General features: G+C 51.7%; 1 long non-coding RNA gene and 1 other non-coding gene across 2 annotated transcripts; both read right to left on the bottom strand.

Annotated features, from left to right (window-relative positions):
- Positions 1–747: 747 nt before the first annotated feature.
- Positions 748–3,914, bottom strand: LOC135442196 (uncharacterized). The gene is made up of 3 exons (XR_010438635.1): positions 3,608–3,914; positions 1,199–2,483; positions 748–762 (listed from the first exon to the last, which is right to left on the bottom strand). It is a non-coding gene; the product is annotated as an uncharacterized LOC135442196 (long non-coding RNA).
- LOC135442197 (small nucleolar RNA SNORA57) lies at positions 835–943 on the bottom strand. The gene has a single exon (XR_010438636.1). It is a non-coding gene; the product is annotated as a small nucleolar RNA SNORA57 (small nucleolar RNA).
- Positions 3,915–6,913: the final 2,999 nt, after the last annotated feature.

Here is a 6,913-nt window from a genome sequence, read left to right as displayed (position 1 = left end):
GCGGGGAGGACCAAAATTGTCCCCGCCCTTTTTTAAACCATAGGAGAAGGTGGGACGACGGATAAACCCTTCTGGCACGTTGAAACCATAGAGACGGCAGCTGGGAGGACCGAAAATTGTCCCCGCCATCTTTAAACCATAGAGAGAAGGGACGGGACGACCGGATAAACCCTTCTGGCACGTTGAAACCATAGAGACGGCAGCTGGGAGGACCGGAAATTGTCTCCGCCATCTTGAAACCATAGAGTAAAGGGACGGGACGACCGGATAAACCCTTCTGGCACGTTGAAACCATAGAGACGGCAGCTGGGAGGACCGGAAATTGTCTCCGCCATGTTGAAACCATAGAGACGGTGGACGGGACGACCGGAAATCTCTTCTGGCATATTGAAACCATAGAGACGGCGGCTGGGAGGACTGAAAATTCTCACCGCCATCTTGAAACCATAGAGACGGGGGCTGGGAGGACCGAAAATCCCCTCTGCCACATAATTATCATAGAGATGGCGGCCTGGAGGACCTGGAGTTGTACCCCCCCTCACGGCCGCATTCCTCCCCCGCGACCGTCGGGATCGGGGTAACGGAGCGGCTTCAGAACCGGGAAGGGAACGGGAGATCCCCGCCCTCACCCCGGGACGCGCCGATACCAAAAGTAGACACAAGACCAAAGCGGTTCAGAACGGTTTATTAACAATTTAAACTACAAAATCACCCCTTAGCCGGCGGCGCGGTCCCGTGGCGTTCCCGGTCCTTCAGCGGGCCCTGCAGAGGAGAAAATGACGATGAAGCGGCGGCCCCGAGCGCTCCGGAGCTCCGTGGCAGAGGCGCCCGGGGCCTTGTCCCGGCGTGTGAGGGTGGGACCGGCGGACGCCACCGCCGGCACCGAAGACATCGCGCCGGTCGCTGAGGTCTACAACCTAATAAAACCCCCAATTTAACTATATTTAAGTATTTTCATATTTACAATCTATATTTATATATCTTTGTGCATATATATAATAGACTATCATTTATCAATATGATGTTACAATTCTATACCATGAATTATAGTTTTATATATGTATCTGTTCTCTATATTTATGTTTACCACTCTAATGTTATATTTCTTTTTAAATGTATATTTATTTCTATTTCCATCTCTATATTAAACCATATGAATTCATTAACCCGACACATCAGAGCCACAACAATACCGTACCTTTGTCAGCACCGGCACGCAGCACACGCTCATCCCATCGCAGCACATCAAAACAAAACCTATTTTTATTACTAACGGAACAAACATCCCACAACACTGAACCCTCATAAACACTCAAATAAACCTAACCCAAAATAAATTTTAAATCCCACTTCAACTAGCCCAAAACCTGCGCACATGCTCATCATAAACGTCCTCCTAAACCAATATCTCAAAAACCCCAAAAACCTCAAATACACCTTGAAAATGACACAACTGCTAAGAAAAACAAACACCCACTAAAAATTAAATCAAACCAACTCACTAGACTCAAAACTAAACAGTACTAAAAGAAGCCCCCAAAGCTCTACCTTTATGCTAATGCACAAATAAAAACCAATCATCTATAAAACTTAATTTAAAATTAAAAGAAAACTAATTCAAAGCATAAAAATAAAAAATCTAAACTGTTAAAATACTAAAAAATATCACTACCCAAATTAAAAAACATATTGCCTATAAAAACCCACCACGTGAATACCCCTGGCACCAAAAATAAAACTAAAAAAACCTATCGAACCAGAAAGAAAACGGAACTTAGGAAAACCAAAACCATAAGGTTCAAGTACTCACACCACATCCCTTACCGGACAGCAACTATAAACAACATCAAACCATACAATCAATTCTAAAAACCACCTTAAAACCACTACATTGAAAAACCTGTCAAAAATTAAACACTGCATTTAACAAAAGCCATCGAATAAATTCACACCCACAAACTCCGGCAGCCCACCTGGCCCAACCAAAGCTGTATGTTTATGCATACAGTAAACAAAGCCAAAACCCCAGTAATACCTATCACAAGTCTATGAAAGAAACCTATTGAAATCAATCCTGTCTCAAATACAAACCAACCCATCCAGAAAGTTAGTTCACTCAAAAAACAACTTACACTGAGTTAATCATACCAAGAAATTAAACAACACACCATATACCACCAATGAATATAACAGTCAGGTAAAGAAAAACTACATTTTTTTTTCTTTTTTTTATTTAAACTAACTTCTTTTATTAGCTAGAACAAAAGATTTTGCCAGGCCTGTAACAACAACAACAACTTCTTTTTCTTCTTCACCTTCTGAAATGTCCCTTCTCACTCCCAAATTCCTTTCAACTCCTGAGTTTACACCCAAGCAAAAAGCAAAATTCGTGCGCTCGCGCGTTCGATGCTCCTGTCAGATTCTCTGCTTCCCTCCACATCTTCTTACGCTTTCAGCCTTCACGCCGTCCTGCCGTGATGAGTCTGACAGAAGAATTGGCACATGTTAACAGAGCATTTCCCTCCCTCCCTCCCTCCCTCCGGTTTCCTCAGCACATTTCAATCCATCCCAAGCCTGCAACGATGCACGCTCACCCCAAGGCTCACAGCAAGCATGCAGCAGCTCAGGCTTACTGGGCTCCAGGGCTCTGTGCCTTAGACAGCCGAGGAAACTTCTGATGAGCCTCCGTTCCAATAAACTGGGATGCAAACTCACCTCCATCTCAGAGCCTCAGTGACCTCGGCCAGCCCCTTCCTCACTTCCCTGGGTCACAATCACTTCCAGGCAGAAGGATGCCAAGCAGGCTTTTGTCTTTTCTCTTAAGTGCCAACAGGTAAAATATGTAGGCTTTGACATAACTGATTACCCTCTCTTTGCACTCTCCCAAGGACAGTTTTAAAGAAAAGATAGAAGAAGATTGCTGCTAAATCCATATGGGATAAGGAGGAAAGCAGCAAGGATCCCAGGCCAGCAGCGTGCCCAGGCAGCGTCACGTCCCTGCCACCCTGTGACAAGGCACACAGCTGCAAAGCCCCAAAGCCTGCAGGCCCTGCAGCTGCCACACGGATGGACCCGGTTCCCTTCCTGGGTGCCCAGAGGGAAACCTGAGGGCAGGTGTCCACCCCGAGGCTGCACCCAGAGCCCCGGGCAGGGATGGAGTCGCTGACTGCCCTCTGGGGACGAGACCCTCCCTGCAGGCGACACTGCCTTGTCCTCTCCCTCCCCGTGGGACAGGGACCTCCAGGCTCTATCACCAGCCTCCTTCCGTCAGCATCCAGGTGCTGTGTTAGAGCCACAGGGGTCGAGGCTTTCCAGAACCATAGCGTCCTTTAGGCTGCAAAAGCCTTCTAAGGTCATCGAGCCCGGCTGCTGCCCCAGCACTGCCAAGCCCCCACCCCAATCAGGTCCCGAAACACCACATCTTGCCATGCTTTAAATGTCTCCAGCAATGGGGACTGCCCTGGGCAGCCTGCTCCTATGCCTGACCACCCTTTCAGTGAAGAAATTGGTCCTCAAAGCCAATCTAAGCCTTCCCTGCTGCAGCTTGAGGCCATTTCCTTTTGTCACCTCACTTCTTACTGGGGAGATCTCGGTACTTAAACCTTACCTGCTCCTTCCCTAGCAGGTCTCTGGCTTGGCTCAATGAGAGGAGAAACACTCCCACCACAGGAATGGCAGCTCAGCAGCTCCCACACCAAGGCAGGCTGCAGGCAGGGAGCAGCTGTCCTCACCACAGCTCGCGCGTCAGCTCTCAGAGATTGGCTCTGCTCTTCCTCCCGGGCAGATCTCTGCTCAGTGCTTCAGAACTGGCTGTCTGGAGGAAGCGGAAAAAACAGGTTAGCCAAGAATTTTATCCCGACTTATCTGATGTCTTTGCCCGCTTTGCCTCCTCCTGACTTCCTCCTGCTAAGAAAACAGCTGCCTTTGGACTTCTAGGGGGAACTTTCACGTAATGCTTATAGAAAAAGAAACAACAGAAAAGTGCCTCCTTTTTAAAGACTCAGCCAGGCAGACAGATAACTGCAGCTTCTCCATCCCCACTGCCTGCAGAGCTGGCAGGCACCAGGCCAGCTCTGCTCCTGCTTCAAGCTGTTCCCAACTCTGCCAGAAGAACTGAAGGCTGCTCTGGCGTTCCATTGCTCCGCTTCTCCCAAAAAAGATCCGTCAGCGCCGATACCCCTCCACGGGAAGGGCTCTTCTGTCTCACACGCTCGGTGACACGAGGCTACGCGAAGCTGCAGCAGCCTCTGCTCCACGTGGGAAGGGCTTTCTTCCTCCTCTGGCACCTGGCTGGCACAGCTTGCTCACACATGCTGGGGCTGCCCCATCCCTGGAAGTGTTCCAGGCCCATTGGTGCTCTGGCATCAGGCTCAGAGCAACCTGCTCTATGGAACCACGTCCCTGCCCACGGCAGCAGGCTTGGAATGAGGTGATCTTTAGAGCCCCTTCCTGGCAGATTGCAGGAGCCACTTGCCTCTATCAATCCAGCCCGACTTGGCACTGGTGCCACCTTTCATCTGGGAACCATCCTGCGTATCGTGGATTTTCCGGAGCCAGCGGCCACTCCCAGCCACAGGCCCCCGAACACAAACCACGTCCCTTTTCCCTGGCAAACAAAACTCACCCGCCCCGCTTCTGGCTGGCAGATTGCAGGAGCCACTTCCCTCTATCAAACCAGCCTGACTCGGCACTGGTGCCACCTTTCATCTGGGAACCATCCTGCGTATCGTGGATTTTCAGGAGCCAGCCGGCCACTCCCAGCCACAGGCCCCCAAACACAAACCACGGCCCTTTTCCCTAGATTAAAACTGACCTGCCCGTCATCTGGCTGGCAGATTGCAGGAGCCACTTGCCTCTATCAATCCAGCCTGTCTTGGCACTGGTGCCACCTTCATCTGGGAACCATCCTGCGTATCGTGGATTTTCAGGAGCCAGCCGGCCACTCCCAGCCACAGGCCCGAAACAAAACACGGCCCTTTTCCCTGGAAGTAAAACTGACCTGCCCGTCATCTGGCTGGCAGATTGCAGGAGCCACTTGCCCTAATATCAAACAGCCCGACTTGGCACTGGTGCAACCTTTCATCTGGGAACCATCCAGCGTATTGTGGATTTTCAGGAGCCAGCCGCCACTCCCAGCCACAAGTCCCCAAAAAAACTACGGCCCTTTTCCCTGGAAGTAAAACTGACCTGCCCATCATCTGGCTGGCACATTGCAGCAGCCACTTGGTAATATCAAACCTGCCCAACTTGGCACTGGTGCCACCTTTCATCTGGGAACCATCCTGCGTATCGTGGATTTTCAGGAGCCAGCCGGCCACTCTCAGCCACAGGCCCCCGAACACAAACCACGGCCCTTTTCCCTGGCAAAGAAAACTCACCCGCCACGCTTCTGGCTGGCAGATTGCAGGAGACACTTCCCTCTATCAAACCAGCCCGACTCGGCACTGGTGCCACCTTTCATCTGGGAACCATCCTGCGTATCGTGGATTTTCAGGAGCCAGCCGGCCACTCCCAGCCACAGGCCCCCGAACACAAACCACGGCCCTTTTCCCTGGAATAAAACTGACCTGCCCGTCATCTGGCTGGCAGATTGCAGGAGCCACTTGCCTCTATCAATCCAGCCCGACTTGGCACTGGTGCCACCTTTCATCTGGGAACCATCCTGCGTATCGTGGATTTTCAGGAGCCAGCCGGCCACTCCCAGCCACAGGCCCCCGAACACAAACCACGGCCCTTTTCCCTGGCAAACAAAACTCACCGCCCCGCTTCTGGCTGGCAGATTGCAGGAGCCACTTGCCTCTATCAAACCAGCCCGACTCGGTACTGGTGCCACCTTTCATCTGGGAACCATCCTGCGTATCGTGGATTTTCAGGAGCCAGCCGGCCACTCCCAGCCACAGGCCCCCGAACACAAACCACGGCCCTTTTCCCTGGAAGTAAAACTGACCTGCCCGTCATCTGGCTGGCAGATTGCAGGAGCCACTTGCCTCTATCAATCCAGCCCGACTTAGCACTGGTGCCACCTTTCATCTGGGAACCATCCTGCGTATCGTGGATTTTCAGGAGCCAGCCGGCCACTCCCAGCCACAGGCCCCAAACAAAAACGGCCCTTTTCCCTGGAAGTAAAACTGACCTGCCCGTCTTCTGGCTGGCAGATTGCAGGAGCCACTTGCCTCTATCAAACCTGCCCAACTTGGCACTGGTGCCACCTTAGGTCTGGGAGCCATCCAGCGTATTGTGGATTTTCAGGAGCCAGCCGGCCACTCCCAGCCACAAGTCCCCAAAAAAACTACGGCCCTTTTCCCTGGAAGTAAAACTGACCTGCCCATCATCTGGCTGGCACATTGCAGCAGCCACTTGGTAATATCAAACCTGCCCAACTTGGCACTGGTGCCACCTTTCATCTGGGAACCATCCTGCGTATCGTGGATTTTCAGGAGCCAGCCGGCCACTCCCAGCCACAGGCCCCCAACACAAACTACGGCCCTTTTCCCTGGAAGTAAAACTGACCTGCCCGTCATCTGGCTGGCAGATTGCAGGAGCCACTTGCCTCTATCAAACCAGCCCAACTTGGCACTGGTGCCACCTTTCATCTGGGAACCATCCTGCGTATCGTGGATTTTCAGGAGCCAGCCGGCCACTCCCAGCCACAAGGCCCCAAACAAAACTACGGCCCTTTTCCCTGGAAGTAAAACTGACCTGCCCATCATCTGGCTGGCAGATTGCAGAGCCACTTGCTCTATCAAACCAGCCCACTTGGCACTGGTGCCACCTTTCATCTGGGAACCATCCTGCGTATCGTGGATTTTCAGGAGCCAGCCGGCCACTCCAGCCACAGGCCCCGAACACAAACCACGGCCCTTTTCCCTGGAAAATAAAACTCACCTGCCGCATTCTGGCTGGCAGATTGCAG

Source organism: Zonotrichia leucophrys, unplaced genomic scaffold (assembly GCF_028769735.1).
Source record: "Zonotrichia leucophrys gambelii isolate GWCS_2022_RI unplaced genomic scaffold, RI_Zleu_2.0 Scaffold_2180_6913, whole genome shotgun sequence".
NCBI classification, from domain to species: domain Eukaryota; kingdom Metazoa; phylum Chordata; class Aves; order Passeriformes; family Passerellidae; genus Zonotrichia; species Zonotrichia leucophrys.
This window is presented reverse-complemented; position numbering and strand designations above follow the sequence as displayed.